General features: G+C 39.2%; 1 protein-coding gene across 2 annotated transcripts in view; it reads left to right on the forward strand.

The window, feature by feature from the left end:
* The window catches only part of dab1a (DAB adaptor protein 1a), a 492,903-nt gene that overhangs the window by 221,327 nt on the left and 245,197 nt on the right, over positions 1-26,379 (forward strand). The gene's annotated exons all lie outside the window — the stretch shown is intronic.

Genomic DNA, 26,379 nt, shown 5'->3' on the forward strand with positions numbered 1-26,379 from the left:
TGTCCATATTACATGATTGTAACTCGCACACATGCACACACTCTTCTGGCCTGCCCCGAGCTCTTAGGCAGGCTAAAGGAAATCAATGACAAGAGAGCGAATCACTGAGGCCTCCCTGTCTCTCTCTCCCCAAACAATCGCTGGGACATAATAGCAAGTGACAGAGTGACAGAAGCCAAGTATTACCCAAATTCAACACACACTCACCCCTACACCACGCAGAATATCTGTAGTATAGATAGCGCTGGGCAGTTTTGAAGCATATGCTCAAAAGCAGGCAATATTACAGGTGTAGTGCAAGACATCCAGAGAGGAGGTGCAAAAAAAATAGCCTATCATGAAGAGACAGCCTCCACAAAGTGGCACTACACCAAACCTTTTCCAAAGTATCCTAACAAAGTGATGACTGACTGAATTTCTAAAGATGTCAGCGGGGAAAAACACAATGAAAAGCCTATTGTTACAGACTGAGGAGGATTTTTTTTTTCCTTTCTCCAAAAGACATTGAATGACTATTTTAGAGAGCTGTTGCTCCGTCTTGGGGAGTTTTGAAATGCCGTAGTGACACAGGGAGAGAGAGGGGCTCGGTTTCCTGCTGAGAACCCATTCCTGTCAGTGGTACAGGCTTTCACAGAGGCTTATTTTCCTCAGAAAGGATTGACTGTCTGCCCACGACTAGCATGACTGCAGGGGCATTGGCGGAGGAGCCAGACATGCTAACACAGCAGCCACAGCTTATCAATCTCAGCTAAGCCTGATACAGAGCACATAGTACCAACAATCAATCTTTTGATTACATTAATACACCTGTCTGTTTCTTAAAACCAGCAATGCACCCAAGGAATGCTGAGATACGTGTTATGAATGTTGTATTGTGATGAGAAGGATAGACTCAAGGTTGTTCTTCAGCTAGAAAAAAATCAGTTTGTACAAGAGGTGTCTCTAAAGGTTATTTCCCAAGTGTATTAAAACACTTTGGCCAGTCAAGTGACAAATTAGGTGGTAACTGGCACAATCTGAATATAATTGTGCGCTTTGTAAAAGAATACTTCACCCAAAGAGTTTGGAATGGATAACAATGGATCGCTTTCTATCATGTCTATCCATGTTTTTTTTCTTAGATTTGTTCTTAAGAAAGGTCCTCAGGGAAATCTACATCAGATTCATGATGTGTTCTTAAAACACAAAATTGTTCACGCCTTTGTGCTCTTGAGTGTGTGCAGATTCTGTTCTTACCTTAGAACAAATCTCAAATAAGAAAGCACTGAATGTCAGAATCTTTGTTGAAACTGCATAAGTGGGTTTTAAGAAGAAATTTCCTAGAAAGAGCGGTTGATGAATGAGGCACAGTGAGCGAAAGCTAGCATTTAGAGACCCATTTAGCAAAAATTGCTAATGACTTAGAGTTAGCACGTTCTGTTGGAAAATATAGCCCATGTTTAAAACTACATACCACGCTAATAAATGCACTTGTATGATGTTTGACATGCCATTTAGTACAGCAGTATGTGGCTTTGGATCCCATTGATGCAGAAATGTCATGGATTCCTTGTCCTGGTTCCGCCCTTCCCAGAGTCTGTTCTAGTCTTATCTCCTGGATTCCAGAAAATACTGCGCATTACATACTGTAAGCTTCCTAAAAAAAGTACACTATCAGTAGTCCATTCAGTTGTCTAGTTTGTATAGTATAATACTCTGTTCATTGTCTAATCATTAGTCCCTCTAATCAGTTATTTCGTTTTCTCTGTCTGTATAGCTCTTTGGTCTATTTGTATTTTTTTCCATTTTACAGACAGATGTATGTTGGTTTGTAGGCACTTTTTTTTTCTTGCTTTCATTCTCCTTTTTGGTCAGTCTGTTCAGTCTTTGTGTTTTTGTATCTAGTAGTTATTATTATTTTATTTTTTTTTAAGTTGGTTTTATTTTGGGTTTGTTTCCTAGTTCTCCTTGTGTATTGGAGGTTGGAGCCTTTGGAGATTTGTGAGTATGGCACTCATGAGTTGGATGGTATTGAATTAGAAGGGGTTTGGTATACATTTACATTTGTTCATAGCAATTTTTAAATATCTGTATACACTCATGCTGAAATTTTTTTCTCAGATATTACCTAAAAAACAAAAAAAAAAACCCAGCTGTTTCCACGTCAAGACTACATTTTTATATAGAACTAATAATTGAAATATATTTTTATGTATAAGATGTGTAATATATAATTAAAAAGTTTAATATTGATACAAATACATCTTTTTGTGCACTTACCCATAAGATAAGTCACATTGACTTGATGGTAACATTTAAACCTTTAAAGGAGCAAAAATTAAGAGGAGACTAGTTCTGCTTTTGTTCAGTGTTGTAATTTACTGTTAGCTCTCTGCTGAACTGGTCAGCCTTCTCTAAAGATGGCAAAATACAATACAATTAGAGAATGCACATTTAACATTTGAATCCTGGATTGCAGTACATGATGTTTGACTCCATCTTGACCTCCCTGCCCATGTGAAGAAATCAATCCTCCCTTCCACAGTGTGCACATACATTTAAATGTGTCCCTGACATCAGCTTTCATATTAAAATAGATGACTATGAAATACTTAAGCTGCGGTTAGGAAAACACTCTCTGCCAGACCGTATGGTCACTTACTGGTGTCATGCAATGAGAGAATATTTTCATTTTAATGTGCTAAATTGCATGTTGGCTTAGAAGCAAACAGTTTGTAGTTTAGATAGTGATGGATGTTCTGCTCATACACTGTTCTACATGAAATCACACACAAACATTCTAACTGACAGAAGTGTTTGAAATATGAGGGGATACACTTTGGGGTTCCTCAGTCGCTCATTCCATGCTGAGTCCATTACCTTGGCACTTGGCTGAAGCGAATTCACTAACGCATGGCCCACTTCAAACCATTAATCAGGATTTCACACCATAAAAAAGGTTATTTGCCTAATAGATAAAAGGGTGAAATGAATTATCTCGACTGTAAAGTTCTCTCTCTCTCTCTCTCTCCCCCTCTCCCTTCTCCCTCATTAGGCAGAGTTAGACAATGGCCTTCTGTTTAAGCCCACAAACAGAAACAGCCCTTAGATGAACAAACACACATTCCACTTTGAATAAAAACAGTTCAGCAATTAGCAGGAGTGCTAAAGACTTTAAGAGCACTGTTGGGTAATGCCAATGTTCTCTGACTCTTAAAAATAACAGGCAGTCTTTTTACTTTCAATATAATCATTTTAAAGTTTCACTTGGTTAACTGATGGGCAGTCAGGATTTAATGTTTCATTTGAGAATACCAGGGGAGTCAACAAGGAAGTCAGAACTCATCTGAGTTTTTGATTTTAGGTACGCATTTGTTACGTTTCTGACATAAAACTGTTATTCAGCATCATTTCAATAACGAAAAATGTTAAAGCACTAATGTGTATTCATTTGAAACTCTGTATATGAAGGCTACCTCTAAGGACTTCATAATACATGCATAAGCACTTAATAACATTTATAAATTAATACAGCTTATGCCAGTAATTGCAAGGTGACAATATATTTTATGAAGAGATGTTATTTCAAGTCTCCCTGAAGATAGATGTGCTCAAAACTAGTTTGGTAATAAAATGCTATTTATCAACCAAGACTTTAGTAAACCATCACAGAAGGATTATTACTACATTTTTAAGTAGTTTTGAGAGCATCAAGTTTATTAGACAATTCAAATGAATTCACAAATGTCCATGTGCCTAAGTGTTCAACCTCCACATCAGCATTTTGTGACACATCCTTTAATATACTTTATAACTTCCACTAAATGTTTTCAGCAGGTGCTCACAAGCTTCTGACATTATCTCTCTTGCAATCTTTGCCCATTCCTCATGTGGAAAAGCTTCCAGCTCATTAATGTTCCTTGGTTTCTGTGCTGCCACAGCTTTCTTTAAATCCTACTAAAGATTTTGTGCGATTTAAATCGAGGGACTTGGCCTCTCACGGACATTCCAGGACTCCAACCAAGCTTTGGTTGAGTTGGGTGTATGCTTGGAATCATTGTCATGTGCTCAGAGAAATTAATCCTTCAAGTAGGAGTGCTGGTGTCCCGTTCCATAATGTTCTCTACGTACCTTTCATTTGGACTCGAGACCTTTCAATGGTTTGCTCCATGGCCTATTCATTTGCTAATATATAGAGTGAAAGTAAGGTTTTAGCAAAGAAGGATGGAGGGTGAGAGAGAAAACATCTGATCATTGTACAAGATGGTGCTTATAAGCTGTGCGTTCTGGATTAATTGAGTGTCTTTTGAATGTAAATTCAGGATTGCTGGTCTTTTTGTGTGATTCATAATAACTGCATGCTGTTAACCTGATAATCATCTGTGTGTGTGAACAGGGTCGAGTCACCCAGCCTGTCTCCCCATTCCACAGCCATAATTACTCACAAGCGGCAGGGCCACTAGATGCTCTAGGAAATAATGAAGTCCTTATCTAGGTAATATCTTGACGCTTGTCCAGTTAGTTTGTGTGGTAGTGGTTATACGATGGGAAGGACTGTATAAAGCCTTAATTTAGGAATTGCTGCAGCAAGCACTCTCCTTTTTAGTGGCAATATGACACCCGCTAAGCTTTCTATAGCTGTATTTGCATCTCTGTTCAAAAGCCACGACTAGGAGGTGCCATTAGAAACCTAAAATATTGTACATGGTATTTTTTGCATGATCTAAACTATGTCAAGGTTTTGGGTGTCTAGCTTTTACAGCTTTTTTCTATCTTAGTGCAGTAGCTTAACATATTAAACAGGAATTTGTTTTTCTTTGCAGAAATTGCAAAACTGAAGGAACAGTAGGTAAAAGGGAATAATGCCATACCCCGTGCGTTTTGTCAGCACTCAAATGGCACATCATCATCAACTAGACTTGAACCAGAAGATGTGACTTTCTAACTGTCAAATCATTATTTAGGCAAAACCTACTCTTCATAGCAAGGAGAATATTATAAAGAACGTGACGCTGAGTTGTGTGCCAGAAGTATTATTAAATGGTCGTACAAAGCGGAACCGTTTGCAAGTTTGTTTTGTTTTTTTTCTTTCTGAACTTTAGACCCCAACAGAATTTTAGAACACTCTTGGGATTCTTGACAGTTTTCATATTTAAAGGCTTGACCGTTTCAAGCCGATTTTTAAAGGTGAGTCTCACCTCTTTAAATATGAAACCAAAATCAAATGACTGAATGGAAAATGGTCTTTGAAATTGTACGAGTCATTGTGGTTGTAATATGTAATAAAATGAAATAAAGACCAGGAATATGATACTAACTGACTATCACCAAGTGATCAATGTTATTCTCTAGCTATGGACATGCACCACCAAAAACAAAACAAAACAAACAAAAAACAACAATTCTGGGTAAAAGACAACCTCCTTCGGCTCATATCTGAAACCCAACAAAACACCATGGATTAATCTGGCTCAGTGTTGGGTTATGAGTAACCAAACAGTCAGGGTCATTAGAGTTAACCTAAAATATGGTTTCTTAGACCCATCACTGAGTCATTTGTGTTAATCTGCAATTTTTTGTTTATTAATATGTATTAATTTTTTTTTAATTAATCCAATGTAAAACCATAACTATTGCTTAATAGTAATCAACTGTCCAGTTAAAATAAAATCTTTATTAAAGCTTCTCGGCTTATTGCAGATTTACTGGTGTTTATTTCAACCTGTAGAAAAAAAGATGACAAAACTTTGAAAAAACTTTCAGACACAGCAAAATCCATGACAAACATTTTACACAAGACGTTAAAAGTGGTGATAGTGTACTCTAACCAAATTTGTTTAATAACTAACACTAAGGTAGCTATGTAATCCAGATATAATAAAATTATTGTGCAGCTACCTAAACTACTACCTAAAAACTACTGAGCATTTTGGAGCCAACTCAGGAAAACACTTCAACAGCCTCAACACAGTGTGTGGATGTGTGTGTGTATAATATATATATATATATATATATATATATATATATATATATATATATATATATATATATATATATATACACACACACACACACACACACACATCCACACACTGCGTTGAGGCTGTTGAAGTGTTTTCCTGAGTTGCTATATATATATATATATATATATATATATATATATAAATTCATAAAAAAATAATTTTATGGATCTTCCTGCAAAGTCTAGTTCCAAACACAGTGGCCCACAGCTGCTATAGCTGATTACCAGCTGATTACCCTTTTCAGAAGTCCTAGATTGGCTGGGTTAGGTAGATTAGTGTTAGTTAATGTAGGAGCAGCAGGTTAGATGAACTTTGTAACTAAAATCTGCAGGAAAGTAGATCTCCAGGATAAGAGTAGGTGCCCACTGTTGTGTGGTCTTGTCATACTCATTTTGCTGAAGCTTCCATTTTTGCACCATAGCAAGTGAGCATTCAGATGTGGTATTGCATCGCATCACAAAGCCTTCTGGGTGTCTACACCGGAAGAGTGTCAAGTCAAAATATATAGCAAACACTGATCTCTCAAACAGTAACTAATTTTACTGACAGAGCTGTGCTTCTATGGCTTTAGGACATTGATAGGGTGTATGGATAACAGGTCATGTTTTTAAATCCACACTTAACGTCTAAATAACATTGTTAAAATAGCATTACACCACCCTGGTGTTAGGCAGCTTGATTGTGTCTGCAAAGTCTACGTTGTTAACTAAAACAAAACGAATAGTATTCATGTCTAACCTCCAGCACTCTGGCAGTTTCTCTCTAAATTGTTTTCCTCCACTTCATGGAGGAGATTCTCCGTTTCCATTTTGGGGTGAAATGGCAGAGGGGTGTGACATTTTGTAAACGGAATCAGGCTGTTCATGCAAATCAGTGTGTCACATTGCTCTACCACTCACACAGATGGTATAGACAGTTTCATTGATGAGTGAGTGCTTTGGTTTTGTTGTTGTTGCTCAATCACCTTGCTTGCTGTTGGTGAGGTTTTGCCTAAAAACTCTTCTCAGGCAGCTATTTTGCCTCCTGATCTCTTTGAAAGACAGAATTAAGAGATATGAATAAAAGAAAAACATTTTCACCAGAGGTATCAAATCTTGGTCCTGCAGATCTACCACCCTGTAGAGTTCAGATCCAACACACCTGGTTCCAATATTCAGATGCCCCTAATGCCTTTATTATTTGGATCAGGTGTGCTAGATTTGGCTTGTAGCTAAACTGTATGTTTGGAGATCTACAGGACCAAGACTGAGCACCCACGGTTTACGCAAAAGAAAATAAAGGGTGCCAACCAAACTTTTGATGCCCATTGTATGCGAAAGCATGTTAGATAACATATGCACAGGACAGCATGAGCTGAAGCTGTATCAGATCCCTCTCCCACATCATATGCCTAATATTAGAACCTGGTTGATCAGCAGGAATATAGCTGTGTTAATTGTTTTAGTTAAGTATATAAGTCTGGTTACATAAGGGTGCTTATCAGAGAGACCTTGATGGTCTCGTTGGCATTGCAGCTGCAGGAGAAGAGCTTTAAACAGCCTTGTTTTGTTCTTGATTGGAGTTCAGGCATTAGCTGATGTCCTTGAGTTGTGTAAGACTACATTGCAAGAAGGAGAGGAGGGTGAGAATGGGGAGGAAAAACAGCGAGGAGAGAGAGAGAGAGAGGGAATCAAGGTGGGAATATATTAGGCTTCTAATCAATGAGAGGCGAGAGAAGCGGAGGGATTTTGCGATGATAGAACTTGAGGAGTTCTAATTAAAAGTGTTGAGGGCCAAATAGCAGATGTATACATGCATTGTAGCTTAGATATTGCAGAGTAAGTGCTGAGAGTGAGAACAATTGAAAGCAAAAACAGATTGTGGAGAAATCAGGCCTCTACAAATGCTTTCTTTATCGAAGGCTTTTGAATCCTTTCCCTATTCCTGTTTTGCCTGTCTCTTTTTTTTCCTTTCTGCCTCTTTACTTTAATTCTTCTATTTTCAACCTGTTTGCTTATCTCAGCCTCCTGGCATGATGTCGCGCTTCCAAACTATCGCTGCTCTCCGAGATACGTTTCTTGCTGCTGTCTGTGACAAGCTGTGAAATGACACCTCCAAACACCAACAGCTTTGATTGACATGTGTTGTTCCCATGGAGACATAGACAATGGCCTTCCGGGGGCAGACATGGTGAAGCGAAAAATGATCAAACCTGAGAGACACCCTGCTCGCTCCTCTCGGAGTGTTTGCATGCGTGTTGCGTAGTGGTATTAGATTGGCATAGTAGTGCTTTGCAGAGAGTGAGTTACTGTGGCATATCCTTTGAGGCTTGTCGTTTCTTCTCTGCTCTCTCGTGTGGCAGAGGCATTTATCATGATCATCTGTATTTGAACAGCGTTTAATCAGGCCTGGCATTTTGGAAGCGCTGCGTCACTGTTGCGTTGCAGAAAGATGAGATATTGAGGTGCCTGCGGATGCTTGAAAAGAGCCAAAAATCTAACACGAGGCCTGCTCTCCGCAGAACTGATCACAAGGTAAAGATAACACTTCCTATCCTGTCCTGCTGCTCGCTTCAGTGCCTCTAAAGCCCCATCAGCAGAAAGTTTTCACATTCATGTTTGTGTATACTTTTTAGGGACAAGAATGAAAAAGAAAAAAAGAAAAACTTCTTACCTACAATGACCAGAAAAATGGTCTGGACTTCGTGAAGTGCATTTTTTTCACTAATTGGATTTTGATGTTGAACTGAGCACATCCAGAGATGGAGAAAAACAACTCCATGTATGGACCAGCAGGTTACGACATATGTTAGAATGTGGTCGGGCCCTTCCTGGCTGCCTGCGTGCACGTGGGACGGGCTCTCTGTGTTTATAAAGAGGGGACTGCCCCTTCTTCTGTGTGCTTTGTGAATAAAACTCTCATCTCTCTACGAGAGTGTTGTTCATTATTGCATCGAGAGCTCTCTCTGTCTTGGGACTTAGTAGGATTGCCGAGCTGGTTTATCGCTTCATTCTCTGGTTTCTGAGGGAGAACACTAGTCAAGGAGACCCTACCTAACATTTACCTACAGGTCACTTTTTAAGACTGAAAGCTAAAACAATGCTTTTGCTTATGCAGATTAAGATTAAGGTTAGATTTAAAGATAAGCTAAGAAAATTGTTATTGTGTGCACATAGGGGTGGAAAAAATAATTGGCGGTATGTGGCCGATGGTGGCATGATGCCACACAAATGCTGACACAGTGACCGCAGTGCTGGTGAAAATAAATCATTAAAAGAGGAGAGCTTCAGCCTTGTTGTTTGTTTGTTTGTGTGTTTGTTTAGGCTTGGAAAAGGCAGGATGACGCTCTGTACTCTGTTTTTGATACAGGATTTGTCTGGAATTTACCAACAAGACGTTTCATATAAACATTGTGTTTGATCCATCACTGCAGTTGACAGCAGAGGTTGACAATATTAAACTCTTGACGGAACGGTACGCTTACAACTGCGTGATGTTATTGTTACTGGCTGCTGAAATTTCTGTCCCAGCTTCATTGAAAACCGTGGAATATCCAGTTTGCCATTATCAGTTGTTTGTCATAGTCGTTATTTACCACAAACATAAACATAGCAGAGTAGAGACAGAACAGTATTCTCTTCATAAATATAACATCACTTTAATAGGTTTAGGAGGTTTAAGTTGCAAATTAACCATTTTTGTATGGGGTGCCTGGTGTTTAACCGGTGCATTCATCATCACAAGGTCTGTAATGAAAATACCCAAGGAGGTTAGAGACAGATTTATTTGCAGCTGTCAGTCAAAAGAACTATTTTGGCAACATGCAGAAGTGGCTTTGTTTTTTTTTCCATTAGATCAAAGACCTCTGATAGTTAATTGCGAGACATGCAGTAGATTCAACCATTTATTAGTTGATTTGTGAAAATCTATTAATTGATTTTATGGTGCATCTTAGTGTGGAAATTGCACCAAAAAGAGGCAACGTAAGATTGGCATAATCATGGTACACAGTCTTATTACCTAATCTTAGCTACATAAACACATAATTCACTCAGAAATCTCAGATTTGACTTGTATTTGTCAAGAAATGAAATTGATAGTACTTGAATTAACCTGTGTAACGCTGTTGTTGGTTTTAATAATTTCTCTCTCGTTGATCTTAAGTCATTTCAATGAAATACCATGATGTGTCTTTGCTGTTAATTAACTTACTTTCTCTGTGTTGTCTAGGCTGTCTTCCCCTGGGCATGCGCTTGTGTTCTATATGGTTAACAACCTAGCCTCATGAATATTTTCTATTGCTGAATGTGGCTGTAAGTTGATTGGGCTCTACAGTGATCATGTTTAAAATTAACGCAAGTAGGAGAAGCTGCACAAACAAGTTGAATGAACTGTAAAGAGTTGAGTTTGAAATATTAGATTAGGTGTAACCAATTTGAGTAAATTAATGGTTTGGACATGTGTTGAGGAGGAATAGTGGATATATTGGTCAAAGAATGTTGGAGATGGAGCTGCCGGGTAGAAGGAGAAGAGGTAGACCTCAGAGAAGGTTTATGGATGTAGTTAAGGTGGACATGGAGATGGTTGGTGTGAAAGTAGAGGAGGCAGTGGATAGGGCAAGATGGAGGCAGATGATCCGCTGTGGTGACCCCTAAAGGGAGCAGCCGAAAGAAGATGTTGGCTCAACAAAATGTCCTTATTTTGAAAGAAAGCCATTTAATTGTTTGGAAATCCGTTCCATAATTCAGGTAAGTTAAAAAAAAAAGTATTTATTTGTTTTTTTTGGAATGTATATTAGACATTGTGTTTTTGCTTGTTAAATCCAATGTCACATTAGCGAGAACATATTTAAAAATGTGATAGAATAACCTTTACATACATATTATTTATCAATTCTTATATTAATGTGTTCCTCAGCGAATAAACACTTGCTGCCCGACTGAATAGCTTTTTAAATGTAATTTTCTCTGGTGCCTAAAACATTTGCGCAGTACTAGATGTATGACCCCATATCCTAACAAAAACCTGTGTGAGATGGTGGTGGTGTATATGTGTGAAAAGCCTTGTACTGTGAATCTGACTTACAGAAGGTGTGAAAATACATGCCTGTCTATCTCAGTCTCTTTCTCTCACTCGTTCTCTCTCTGTGACCCTCAACCAGAGATTTTGAAAGATATGCTTTATTGAGAGAAAGGAAGATGGATACAAGAGTTTATTCCATCACACTCGTACATAGTTTTTACTCTGTGAAGTCATCTAATACTAAGATGAATTCAAATAGGTGTACGACTGCATCTGTCCTTATTTTGTTCTTGTTGAAGTAGTATTGAAGCCTTTGCGTTAGGGATGTGCCATTTATATTTATTTAGACATACCAATTGCTTTTCAATTGGAAGATGAATTTTCACCTTTGAGGCCATCGTGAGAAGTGCCTATTTCAGCCATTTTATCTCTTCCATTAATAATGCAATTTCTGAGTTCTCTTGTTGTATCCACACTTTCTGTGCAACATTACTTTTGCAATTTCAACATAAAATGAGGCACATAACAGCACTCAGGCTGTATCACAACTGTAGGGAGTCTGCTTTTTGATAGCTTAATTGTAGACATGCTGACAAAACAAATAGCACGATTTGCTTGTAAATAGCCTGCAGCTGACTGTTGTTCAGGACTTTGGCAATTGCCATCTAAATTTGTTGTTTGTGCTGCTGGGCATGTGGACTTTTCACTGTTTGTGTGTGAGGAGAAATTCAGTGTCAGTTCATTGGAGGATTGTTTTGTCGTATCCAAACCTGGATTTCTGAAATTAACCTGTAAAATATCCAATTTTTACTTTTTTTATGTGATGTGAGGATCTACACATCAATAAACCCTGCAGGAATTCAGAATTCAATAATTGGCTCCACCCGCGCTCAACCAAATAACGTTTCTGGACAGTTTTCCACGTACAACATCAAACATCAGGCTCGAATTTGGCTTGTTTATGTAGTAAGTTTGCCTTTTTACGGAAAATTTCATGCACTTGTGCATTTAAAATTTTTTTTGTTCTGTGCTTTCTCGTCATATGTTCACTTTCATGTTCAGTCTTTCTCACTCGCTCTCCCACCCTCTTGTAGCACTGCAGTCTAGCTGTGTTTATAGTTTGAAAAGTGTGTGAATGTGCCTTAGGAATAATGTGCAAACAATCCAAGGTGAAATGTGCTGTTAACGTTAGAATGTTCAGGGCTGGGTGAAAAATATTTTAAGGCTGTAGCCTCGAAAGCCCAGGTTAAGGGCTTAACTGGGGTTAAGGTGTAACATTTTATTATAGGCAAAACACAAAGTTGTTTATTTCGTTCGTTAAATGGCGGCAAAATGCGATTAGATAAAATACAGCAATGTTTAGGAAAAGATTTAAATTTATTGTTGTAAATAATTACAATAAGCAATTATTCTAGCAAGCAATATAGTTGAACAGTAGGTGATGGTTGCCAAACAACACAATGGTCGCCACACAAAGGCATTTTTGTTGCTCGCTGACAAACTTTGTTGAAATATGCAAGGAATGTAGCTAGCCCTCAGCTGGCGTCCCAACAATCATTCAAAGAAGAAAAAGTGATGTAGCTAGCATTAGCTCATAAGCAGTATAGCAGGGGCAGCTAAAGGGAGGAGAGATGGTATTAAGAAAGTTAAACGCCGCAGTTTCATGGAAAGCTGATGCCTGACCCTGAGCTAGGGCTATAGCTGTTGCGTTTCATGTAGGTGTGTGTCCTTGCTTGAAATATTATCCTCTGCATTGCCATGAGCTGACAAAGTTTAGTGTGAACTAAAAGAGCTGTAGCGGCTCCTTGTCCGTTCTTTTTTGCCCGATTGAGCGTGTTAAATTAGCATTAGCTGAGAGTGAGCTTCAGGAAAGAAAAAGATCACATCGGGTAGCCAACTTGAACTTCAGAGTAGCACAGTTTTATGACTAGGGACATCCATCCATCCATCCATTTTCTAAGCCGCTTCTCCGTCAGGGTCGCGGATGACTAGGGACAAGCATTTCTTATTCTAATATTCGATTGGAATTTATCTAAAACTGCGCACAGTGTTTATTAAACCAAGTGACACAGAAGTAAACAATAATAGTTGCCCCATTATTTGCTATTGAAGTGAACTTTAATTGAATGGTAGTTAATATAGCATTCCCTGTTTAAACAGTCAGTTCAGTAGCCAGTCACCCCCACCCAGCAGTCAGCTAAGGCTGTTTCATTTTCTTGCACTGAATTTAGCTTATGAGCTGGTGAGATGCATTATAAATGATGAAACTGTCTAAGATTGGTACAGAGTTCTTTGGGGTTTAGAGAGTAATGTAGGTGTAAAGTAATAAACTTTACTCATTCATTAAAGGGAAAAGTACTCTTAAAATTCTTATTACAGTAGCAATTTGTAATGGAATATTTTTAAGGAACTAACCCACCACTGGTCAGTGATGGGTCAGCTTCTTTTTGTGGAGCATACCCATAGTCTAGCTAAAGTCTTTGGACGGCTAATTTTGGACCATCTGTTTGTGAGCTGGTTGACTTCCTTGTAGGGTATGTTTGTATATTGCTGCCCCAGGCACTCACATTGGCTTGGTTGTTAAAATGCACATACTGCTACAGGCTTTACAGTAGTAATACTGAACCTACAAGTGTGGAGTTTCAGGGTTGTCATGTACTGACAACTGGCTTACATTTTTAATGGCTGCTATGCCCCTCACGTCATTTACCAAAGTTGCAGAGTAGAGGGGCCTGCAGCCTGGTGGTCTGGCAAAACTAGGCTTGCATAGTCTTGTTTGGGCACAAAGAGAATTTAAGGTTTGCATTCAAGTGCGTTTTTATCAATTTTGTTCATTTTAAGCGTCCACTTTGCAAATGCTTTTTCACTCTCATTCTGAGGAAATCCTACGGTTGGTGAACAATGCAGTGAAGGACTTTTCTGTATGATGTTGGCACAGGCTGTACTCTATAACAATACACATGTGACAAGCTATCACAATACCTAAAGTGGCCACAAGGAAAAAAGAAAAGGTTATAAAGATTTGGGCAGGAGCCAAGAGCCAAATCAAAGCATTGTCTTGATCCTGAAAGAGTTTTTGCATTTGCTTGCAGACAGACTCCAGGGCAGGTGGGTTAGAATTAGACTCCCGTTAATGTGAAATTGGAAGCAGACACACGCTTCACTATTTTTGCCTGCAGCGTCTGCCTATGATCACATTGCTGGAGCCAGAGTTACTCATTGCAACCAGACAGGTCCTGTCCCTGTCCACTCCAGGACCCTTTCCTGGCCACTTCTGCATGAAAAGGTCGCCAAAATGCGAGTGCGTATGTGTGTCAGTGTTGTTTAATTCATGCATCTTTCTTCAGGCTGCTCTGTCTGCACTGAAATGCCTCACTGTGTACACATGTGTGCATGTCCTATTAGTTTAGTGCAACAGGCTGCTCTGGGCATCCCTGTGCTTCATACAGGACACACATACACACAGGGGTCCACACACCCTGCAGCAAGCCCGGAGTCAGCAAGAGGGCTACCGAACACTGCTGTATGTTTGTATGAGAGAGAGAGTGAAAGAGGATCATGTCAATCTGCCTTCTGTCCGCTAAAGTCCTTAGAGAAATTTTTATTAATAAATATATTTATTAAGTCTTTCCTGTTCACGTCATTAACGATACATTGTCTAACAAAGTTGACCTGAATTTGATTTGTTGAAGGTGAATTCTACGTATTCTTCTTAATGTCTACATAGCTCAAGGGTAGAGATTTAGTCAAGAGTATTTTGATTTGAAATGATGAATGTACTCTTATTTACATTTACATTTAGAGCATTTAGCAGACACTCTTATCCAGAGTGACTTACAAAAAGTGACTTACATATTTGTACTTCTGTGTCGGATGCAGTGGTAGAATTAATTTAAAAAGCATGTTTGAAGGAGTATTTTTGTGCCTTTAATAAGGTTTTCAACTTTTCCTGGAAATTTGTCCTTCACTTTCTGGAGCAGTTTCCATTTTCATAGAACAGCCAGTCTGACTAGGTCTACATCAAAAGTAGTGTATTGACTCCTGTTGTTTCTTTAAAAGCTGGATTAAAGTAAAAAGCTGTCTGTGAATGGGAGAGAATGTGACATTACCTGTGAATAATGTAAAAATTAGTGCTGTTATTTACTTTAGGTACAACCCCAATTCCAATGAAGTTGGGACATTGTGTAAAACAGAAATAAAAACAGAATACGATGATTTGCAAATCCTTTCAAACCTATATTCAATTGAATACACTACAAAGACAAGATATTTAATGTTCAAACGGATAAACTTTATTGTTTTTTGCAAATATTCACTCATTTTGAATTTGATGCCTGCAACACGTTCCAAAGAAGTTGGGACAGGGGCATGTTTACCACTGTGTTACATCACCTTTCCTTTTAACAACACTCAATAAGCGTTTGGGAACTGAGGACACTAATTGTTGAAACTTTGAAGGTGGAATTCTTTGCCATTCTTGCTTGATGTACAACTTCAGTTGCTCAACAGTCCGGGGTCTCCGTTGTCATATTTTGCGCTTTATAATGTGCCACAAGTTTTCAATGGGAGACAGGTCTGGACTTCAGGCAGGCCAGTCTAGTACCCACACTGTTCTACTAAGAAGCCACGCTGTTGTAACTCGTGCAGAATGTGGCTTGGCATTGTCTTGCTGAAATAAGCAGGAACGTCCCTGAAAAAGATGTTGCTTGGATGGCAGCTTATGTTGCTCCAAAACCTGTATGTACCTTTCAGCATTAATGGTGCCTTCACAGATGTGCAAGTTACCCATGCCATGGGCACTAACACACCCCCACACCATCAGAGACGCTGGCTTTTGAACTTTGCGCTGATAACAATCCGGACAGTCCTTTTCCTCTTTGGCCCGGAGGACACGACGTCCATGATTTCCAAAAACAGTTTGAAATGTGGACTCGTCAGACCACAGGACACTTTTCCACCTTGCGTCAGTCCATCTCAGATGAGCTCGGGCCCAGAGAAGCCAGCGGCATTTCTGGGTGTTGTTGATATGTGGCTTTCGCTTTGCATGGCAGAGTTTTAACTTGCACTTGTAGATGAAGCGACGAACTGTGTTCACTGACAGTGGTTTTCTGAAGTGCTCCTGAGCCCATGTGGTAATATCCGTTACAGAATGATGTGAGTTTTTAATGCAGTGCCGCCTGAGGGATCGAAGGTCACGGGCATTCAATGTTGGTTTTCTGCCTTGCCACTTACTTGCAGAGATTTCTCCAGATTCTCTGCATCTTTTGATGATATTATAGACTGTAGATGATGAAATCCCTAAATTCCTTGAGGTTGCACGTTGAGAAACGTTGTTCTTAAAGTGGTGAACTTCGCCCCATCCTTGCTTGTGAATGACAGAGCCTTTCAGGGATGCTCCCTTTATACCCAAATATGACACTCACCTGTGGAATGTTCCAAACAGGTGTTTTTTGAGCAAACTTTCCCAGTATTTTGTTGTCCCTGTCCCAGCTTCTTTGGAACGTGTTGCAGGCATCAAATTCAAAATGAGTGAATATTTGCAAAAACAATAAAGTTTATCTGTTTGAACATTAGATATCTTGTCTTTGTAGTGTATTCAATTGAATATAGGTTGAAAAGGATTAGCAAATCATCGTATTCTGTTTTTATTTATGTTTTACACAACGTCCCAACTTTATTGGAATAGGGGTTGTAGATATACAAACACAGAGAAACCATAGGAATGTTGACTACAATCTGGCCATTTTGAAAACACTGTACAAAACAATGTTACGTATGGAAAATGTGTACCTGGGAAAACCTCAGGTAGCTGCTACAGTATTGCTAGGTTGTTGTTGAGATATCCCAGGTGGTTGTTAGTTGTTTGCTTGGCTGTTATGGTGTTCCAGAGGGTTTGCTAAGGTTGTTACTGTGCCTTTGCTGTGATATCGCAGGTGGCTGCTAAGATGTTGCTAGGCCATTGCTGTGGAATGATATCTACAGTGGTTGCTGTGGAGTTGCTAGGCCATTGTGGTTTGTTTTCAGAGTTGGTTGCTAAGGTGTTACTAGGCAGTTGCTGTGATTTGTGTGAAGGTTTTTGGCTTCCTCCAACCCATAAAAACAGTTCATCAAGCTAACTTAATTACATTATACAATCAAAAGACATTGAAGTACAACTTTACTCTCAGCCTGCACAGCACTGACTATATTCTCATAAACATTAAGCAGTGAATCTCTAGCAGGCCTTACTAACCTTGCTGGATAATATGGCATGAGATCCTTAACTTACCTTCATAGTCATGCAGGTAATACTCTGAGAAAAGCTTGTACACTCTGTCAAGCTTGCTTCACTCTGAAAGTGAAAATGAAAATTCCTTCACCTAATGAATGACTGCTTTTTTGGGAAAATTAAGCAAATGCCTTAATGGATGAATTAATGAATACATAAATAATAAGTAAATAATAAATAAATGGGTCCGTCACATATGAGCTTTTCTATGAGTCTGTGGTGGCGAGTGCTATCCTTTATGCTGTTGCATGCTGGGGAAGCTGGCTGAGGGTGGCAGACGCCAACAGACTCAACAAATTGATCCGCAAGGCCGGTGATGTTGTGGGTGTGGAGCTGGACTCGCTGACGGCAGTGTCAGAGAGGAGGACGCTGTCTAAGCTGCAGGCCATTATGGACAATGGCTCCCACCCACTCTACAACATGGTGATGAAAAACCAAAACTCAATACCAAACTGTTCATATGTGCAATAATAACAATTGTGTTGCAATAACTCAGAGGGACACTAACTTAATTTAAATCATTTAAATAGTTGCTTTACTGCTTTATACCAGATGTTTCATATTTATTATCACAATCACCGCCACTTTACTGTATTCATAAGTACTTAAATCTTGTGTACATACTGCAAATTTCTCTATATTGTTTTAAATTATTACAGTGTTTATTCTTTTATATAAATGGCTGCAACTGTAACAACTGCAATTTCCCCCTGGGATCAATAAAGGAATCTGAATTAATATGCATTTGTGCCTTACATGGCCATGTATGTGCCTTTTGCTGTGTATGTATTAGAAGAAATTAATTTTATGCCCGAAACATCATAAAACTATGTCAAAGGCATCTGGTTACATGTTGGTAACTATTTCTGCAGCAGCTTCTTGTAATGTAGCTTTTACAGAACCTATGAACAGTTCTGGCTCAGCAAGTTTCTCTAGAACAGAACATTTCACATCCAAATATTTAATTTGAATGGCTTTATTATACAGAAATTTCATAAAGTTTCCCTTTTAAACTTCTAAATATAGTGGTAAGTGTTTTTATTTGTCCATCATCGTAAAATTAAATAGTGAAATTACTGTTTATCCATCTCCTAAGAACATGTTCTTGACTGACTCCAGATTGTCAATATGCATTATGAAGTATGATTTTTTTTTTTTGATCACATTGAATCAGCTGTACAAAGTAAATCAAAAACCTATTTTCTGTCTGATTTTAGAAAAAGGCGAAGTATGGAAACAGACATGTTAATACACAATCTAAATGCTCCTTTAACACTAAAGATCCCACTACATACTCTTTCTAGAACTATTTGAAAGCATGTTTGTTACACAGGGACTAATACTTACCTTACCAGTTTTCATTAATTCTGTCATTGTGTCAAATTATCAAGGACCATGGGGTCATCTTAAATAGCTGGGTAGATGATACAGTGCTATACATGCAGGCCTGCTGGGAAATCTTGAATTACAGATTAAACATGGGGTGTTATTCAGGAACCTGACCTGAGTTTTAAATCAGATGCTGATAAAGTCACAAAGACTTCCTTCATTCTCCTTATGAACCTTACCAGAGTTGGTCCTTGTCTTGTCTTAAGCATGTCTTTTATTTGTAGACTTAAAAGCTATAGAATTCTTTACCACAGCAAAATAATCAGGTACCCTGCTAACAGCTTAGAGAGGCAACGAAAATACTTGTACACAGATTTTTAAATCACAGGCTGATAATGTCAGTGAGGACTCCTGAACCTTAAACTGATGATTTCCAAAGCAAATTTCCAAACTATGCTCATAATTTAGTGGTGGGAATCTTTAAGCACCTCACAATTTGATTACGATTCAGAGTGCTGTGATGCAATGGTCTTTTTTTTCTATACATGATTTCTTTTTTCACACCGTGTGGATTTGGTAGTTTTAAAGCGAAGTATTTGTAATAATCCATAATGAATTTACTTCCAATTTCTTTTGCTAGCAAAACAAACGGAAGCAATGAGGCAAGTCAACTGGAAGGCTCTCATTCACTGCTCTTGTTTGGAGCACGAGATGCAGGCTGCCACTCATCTGCGATAAATGTGCAGTTACAGTGACCCAAGACTGTGTGGCAGTGTATGTCCACGCATCACATTACAGCTATGCTATTTTCTTCAGAGATTCCACTTTGGATTTGGTGGTGTTGTAGAGTGTGGGAGGATCTGTATCTGTCAATAAAATATTTTCGAGATGGGACACTGGGTCTCTGCTCCAAAGTGTGCAACATAGCACGAAAGCCCTGCTTCTCAGTGACTGATAAGGGATGCAAATCCTTGGCAATAAAAGTTGCGATAGACTTTTGGTTGGGAATGTGTATTATTGTTTCTCATGTTTGTCATTTCCAAAATATTTAGTGTGACACAACCTGCATGTAGTATGGAGCCTGTCCAGGTCCTTTTTCCTTTCAATTTCATAGAAGCCAAAGTGCTTCTGAAGTGCAGCAGTTACATTCTGGCACCTTGGGCACCATTTAAGGTGAAATGGGAAAATTCAAACAAGAAGAAACTAGAGAATGAGAAATTGCCTTCAGCCTCATAAAAAGTTCAATGTTTGGAGACATTTTACTAGAAACTATTCTACTGTTGAAGAAAAGTGTGCTGCCAGAGATGGGAGGAAAGTGACTATAGCTGTGCTAAAGCTTAAAGCAGAGCACAGAGTCTGTGTTTTTCATTTATACTGGGACATTAGCACATACTGAGAATTATTGGACATGAAATGTGGCTCCCAATGTGGCTTGGTTTTTGTTGAAAGGACAAAATGGCTCTTCTTAACATTTGGCTTGCTGACACCTGACCTATATATTGAAGGCATATATATATATATATATATATATATATATATATATATATATATATGTGTGTGTGTGTGTAATTTTTTTTGTCTAGTAATTGTAGAACCATTAGCGTTAACCTCCGTCAACCACGTATGTAAAATTATCATTATAACCGCAATGTACTAAGATTGAAGCATTTTTTATACTTTTTTCCTGATTGAAAGTGACAAAGATTCAATTCTTTAAAAAAACACATAACAACGCACAGCACTGGCACATTAACAATATCTTCTCTTCTGGAACAGTGCATCCCCACCTCTTCTGTACCCTAATTCAACATCTCTCCCTTTATCTATGGAGATTAGATTGTTCTCTCATCAGGTGAGATTTTTCCCCCCCAGCAGCTGGCCTGCTCTTCTGCATTTCATCATGTGCATATTTTCTTCCTCCATCTCTTAGCTTCACTCTGTGTTCCAGTGGCCCCTGGCTTTAAATGAAGTGAACCATCTCTCTTGTCCTTTGGATCCAAACATCGTCTTTAACTCCAGTCCCTGGTATCCCTGGATTTTTCTTTCAAGACACAGGATCAAGCTGAAGAAATGGAAAAATCTGAAAGTCCTCCCATTTCCAGACATTAGTAATGGGATTCTTTCTTGTCTAGGCGCATTAGGCAGGTCAGGCCCAGTGGTGCTGCACACTAATTCCTGCTCGAGATGCTCTCGAACACTCTGCCAAATCGCCCGCAGCCATGGGTCTAGCAGAGAGATGCTGTCGAATTTGTGCCATCTGACAGAGAGAGAGGGAGGAGGAAATCTGTTTCTTGCTGAAAATAACCAAGTGATGATTTCATTTCATTCTTCATCTGGTAAACAGAAAATTAAATCAACCTCTGCGAGATTGTTCATGATTAAGGAGAGAAAAGTAACTAAATAAAAGGTGTTGAAAGTGATGAAACAAAATTAGCAGCGACACAGAGCTCAAGGGGGATTTGAGGGAGCATCCTGATTTGAATTTTTATGGTGCTAGAGATGGAGAGCTGACAGGCTAAAGTAAGTAAGTAGCACTGGGAGATTCAAACAGACCTGCCCACTCAGGTGTTGGCTTCAAATGTCTAGAGTGGGAGAAGGCCAGAGTAACCGATGAGCCATCAGGCAGAAGATTTGTTCTTGCACATCGAGAGAAAGGGAGAGGCAGAAAGAGAGATGAAGGCACTACATGATTTTTCCATAACAGGCGAGTGACCTCCACAAGCCAATAGCTGCTAATACTGGAGGGGTTAGCCACAAATCCCTCATGTTTTTAGAGCGGAGAGGGAGGGAGCGAGAGCGAGCAAGAGACCTGTAGGGGAGAGATTCCTCAGGAGAAAAGCCGTTTAAAAGGGCTGCACTAAAAGGTAGAAAACAACAACCTGTGAAATAGATTGGAAATGGAGTGACGGTGCTCACTGAAGGAAAAAAGGGAGCGACACTGATTTGAATCACATTTTATTCTTTTTTTTTTTTTTTAAACTGTTGTTCGCTTAGGGATGCCAATCCATAGGGTGCTGTTAATCAGAGTGAGCGGCAAATGTTGAGTTTTGACTTTCATTTTCATGCTAGTGATGTTTTTACAGTTTCAATTTCTCTGTATGGTCACAGTGCTTTTGCTATCATTTGAAATATGAACCATATACAAATTAAGACATACAAATGGTTGTTATTTTTAAAAAGGAGTATGTAATCATTACTGATAGTTTCTTAATTATTTTATTTCATACTCTGCTAAGAGTTATATTATAATAATATACAGATATTAGAATAGAATAGAAATATTACATAACAGTTTTAAACACTTAAATAATGATTGTCACTGTTTATCAGGGCTTGTTGTCATTAAATGTTGCTATCACGTGTTCCTTCCAAAAACAAAGTCAAGATTTAAACTGCTTTGTATAAAATGACAACAGGTTCGTTTTGAATAGATATGTTTCCCCAGACCTCAGAGGTAGTGAATACGCTGCTCCTTGATGAGCTCAGTCCACGTAGTTGGGTGCAGGTCCTTCCCAGTGAGCTGGGCTCTGTGATGTGCAATGTTATCCCCCCACTGTTGCTGTCAGTCCTGGTGTCCAGTTGTGCTACACTGTGCCGTGCTTCAGTGCAGAGTTTTATAGAGGCTATAGTGCAGGGCTCCAAGAGAGTGCTGACAGCATGAGTGACGGCATGTGGAGCGGCTGCAATTAAAGCCCTCTCTCCGCCTGACAGCGGGCCAAACCCACCAGAGCTGCAGAGCGGCTTCATGGGAATGTCGATAACTAACGGTTTTCTCTCCCATTCCCTACCTTACCCCACCCCCAACCACTGTCGTCAGGAAGACTGGCATTGTTGCCGCTAACTGCACTTGTCCTGCACCGGTGTACAGGCCCACTCCCTGAAGAGCTAATCTAGAACAATGTATGTGAACGAGAGATTGTCTGCATGCATGTCAGACATTCATAGGTTGAGCATAACACTGCAATCACCCAACACATGTATCCATCATGACACTTTGGTACTCCGGGGACTTAACCTTCCCTGAAATGTCATGTTTCACTGAATGTTATTGTGAAATATAGGATACATAAGAGATCTCCCACTTTTCAGTGCTTTAAGGGTGTGTTATATCAGTGACAGCAAAGTCTGGCTGTAGTAAAGTAGTAAAGGTCTTTGTTCATCAGTGCTGTGTGCAATATTGTCTGATTGTAAAATGGGTGTACGCAAATGTTTTTTAAATCATCAAAGTTATTAACAATATCTCTGCGAAATATAAAGTATTGCTAAGTGAAATAGTCAAATCTAGTCAGTATATTTAACCTTTCTCATTAAAGAATGTCTTAAGATTGATTTATTGTATTTACTTATGTTAAGCCATTATCTAGAGAAATTCTTGCTGTATGTTCAGATACTTCTAATAATCAATAAAATGACTTCAGTTGTCAAGATGTTTTTGCGTCAACATCAGTAGTTACAATAAAAGATTGAAAAAAAAATTGTGAAAATTGTGAATGGGGGGATCTTTGTAGGCTACTAAAACAGTTATTAATCCAGTTTTGAATTCTCTGTTTCTGGGTGGGTGGAGGAGGGTGATTGGGTGCCTTGCAGCAACGGTCACCCAGTCAGTCATGGCATTGGAACTCCTGACTGACTGGTAAGAGTTTCCCCTTAGTCATTTGAAAGAGTTTCAATTACTAACAGACCATTTTTGCAGTAGAGAGGGCTGGTGTCCAGCACAGTTTGGCAATTTCTTTGCTCAAATACACCTGATTGGACTCATCTGTTAATTGCAAAGCTTAGTTGGAGTAGGGCGGTCAACAAACTGTCAGAGTTGGGTATCCCTGATTTAGCGCAATGATTTGTAGACCCACAAATCTGAAGAGGTCTTTGTAGTAGAGTCAGTGCTCCTCGGCAGAACCTTGAGTAACATGGGATGTGACTGCAACTACTGTGTACTTTGGAGTTCCTGCAACCAAACCAAGACGACCACAACATACACACTTTGATGTATTGACTCAGTTTTCAAGGTGACATGGAGCAAACATTACACGCCAGGTCAGGATGCAGTTGATCAAAATCAGCGCACAACACAAGGGATGCTGTTTGTCAAGCCCCAAAGAGGGTTAGGTTGTTAGGGGTGTTTTGATTTCTACAGGTTTTTAAATGAATTTTGCCAATTCTCTTCCACTGTTGGTTAGGAGTTTCTTGTTATGGCGTCTTCAGATCTTACAGTAGTGTGTCGTGTGTTTCTCAAGGATTCTCATTCTTTCTTTCTCAAAAACCGCTCTTTTCGTTTGGTCACAGTAACAGGCATTATGGCTGCAGCTATCAATTTTAGTTATTTTCAAATATTTGATCAAATATTTTTTTGAAGATTGATGGATTCATTAAATTGATTAAATATCCATTGCAGACCTAATGGACCCCTGATGTTTCCTCAAATACTTTTACCCTCTTGTTTTTCTCATTTTGGTTGTCAGATTACTGGCTATTGTGGTGAAGAAATGGTTTGTTCTTCTATCAGACTGATTTTCCGCCGCTTTTGAGTTTCCTTTGGGGAAGGAAAGAACATAAAGATATAAAGACTAAATGTTTTGTTGTCGCACTCGTTGTTGAGGTCCGTCTTATCCGCCTGGCCTATCCTGCTGCTTGGCTCCACTTCAGAGAAAAAACGGCTCGACGAGGGACCACATTCTTAATTATTATTAATAACACTTCCATTTGATCTGCTCGTTTGCTTTTTCTGGAGCTCTGACAGTAGTAATTTCATCGCTCTCTCCCTCTCTCTCTCTCTCTCTCTCTCTCTCTCTCTCTCTCTCTCTCTCTCTCTCTCTCTCTCTGCATAGTTGAGGATAAATAGTCAGCGTGAATATAATTGAAATGTAGTCCAAAATTATTTCCTTAATGTGAGCACTCCATACTTTGGAAAACTGAGTGAGCATTTGCATATTTTTAATTAAATGCCTTGAAAATTTTTGAAATAATCTAAACTAACTTGTCACTTCCAACATTTTGGCATTAATTAATTAATGTTTGCCCTTGACTTGTCAGCACAGACTTACATGTTTATTCATTATTTTGAAACTTGTTTTTTTTCACCCCACCCTGTGAGGAGGAGGGAAACTATTGAGATGAAACTTCAGGCTGAATTACCGAATGTAAATTTCAATTCTACTTCCATTAGGTGTTTGCTTGTTAATTGACACAAATGAATTCTTTCATAGCAACTGTTACCAACATGGACAATCGTAGCAAAATTTTATGTGACCCTAATGAGAAATTGAAGCACATCCTTCCTACAGTGCCTGAGTTTAGACACTCAGCTTCACCTGATGTCAAACTCAGTCATATAGTGTTTAGACTGTTGCTAGAACAGACTGAATTCATACAACAGCAGCAGAATAGCCAAGAAATACTCCAGAAAATAAATATACAGAATAATAAATATGATGGTACTAGGCAGAGCAATAAAACCATGTATGCAAAAGGGCACCATATATACATAAAAGCAGCATGTAGGTGATGAAGGAACTAGTGCAAACACTAAACTGCACACAAAGATTGAGATCTCATCTCATAGCAGCATTCAAATATTTAAAGAATTCAAAGTTCAGACATGCTGTGATGGTAAAGGGGTGTGGGATCAGACTATGATAGATGCTGGAAAGATTCTAGATTGATATCCAGGTAAACGTTGGGGATATCAGTGCTTTCAGTAATCTGACAACCTCAGGGAAGAAGCTTTTGGACAGTCTGGAGGCAGCGTAACGGATGCCTAGGTACCTTATTCCAGATGGGACTGCCAGGAGGGTCAGGAGTCCATGAGAGGGGTGGGAGGGGTCATCCACAGTGCTGGCATCTTTGCATATGTATGTTGGAGGTGTTGATGGTGGGTAAACACACCCCAATAATGTCAGCTGCCCTCACAATGCACTGTAGGGCCCTGGAGTCTGAGACACTCACAGTTCTCATAGAATGTAGTTCTCAGAAAGAGAAGTCACCGTCTGGCTTTCTTGGCGAGACAGGTGGTGTTGAAGGTCCAGGTGAGGTCATCTGTGATGAGCATACCAAAAAACCTGGGGCTTTTTACTCTCTATAGATGAAGCCTGATGTGCAATGGAGAGTGATCACAGAGAGTCCTCCTAAACTTAACAATCATCTCTTTCTTGCAGTCAACATTAAGGGATATTGTTGTCTCTACAGCAGCGTGTTAGGTCACATGTCATGTAATTAACCTAACGTTAGCATGGTGGCAATTTCATCATTGTTTAAAACCTGCCCCGTTTTAATTAGCTGCATCATTGTCCAGCTTGGAAGGAAAATCACTGAGTTTTCTCAGTTGGTTAAATGTTATTTTTGCCAACATTCTGTTAACCAGATGTGTCAAACTGAATACTTCTCAGGCCACAGCTCTGCAAAGATTAACGCTTTCATTCTTCTGGCACTCTGAATTCGACTCAGGGGCGTCCTTGCTAATTAGCTGATGAGTTGAATCAGGTGTGTTTAATGAGGCAGAATGCTGAACTGCAGAAATGTGGCCAGGAAGGAGCTCAGTTTAACAACCCGGCTGTAAAGCTTGTCCAATCTCAAAACAGTTGGCTACTAAAGAATGCATTTGTGGGCGGAGCATGAACATCAGTTGGATGAAAGTTAAATTATTCTTTCTCTCCTTGGCCAGTGGTGGAGGAGGGCAACTGTTGCCATGGTGCTGCTGACTGGCCGTTGCGTAGCTGCTGACTGAGCAGAGATGATCTCCTGTGAGCTCAGACAGGTTCGAATGTGTCGTGTGTGTGTGTAAGT

The sequence above is a fragment of the Pygocentrus nattereri genome, chromosome 4, assembly GCF_015220715.1.
Source record: "Pygocentrus nattereri isolate fPygNat1 chromosome 4, fPygNat1.pri, whole genome shotgun sequence".
NCBI lineage: Eukaryota > Metazoa > Chordata > Actinopteri > Characiformes > Serrasalmidae > Pygocentrus > Pygocentrus nattereri.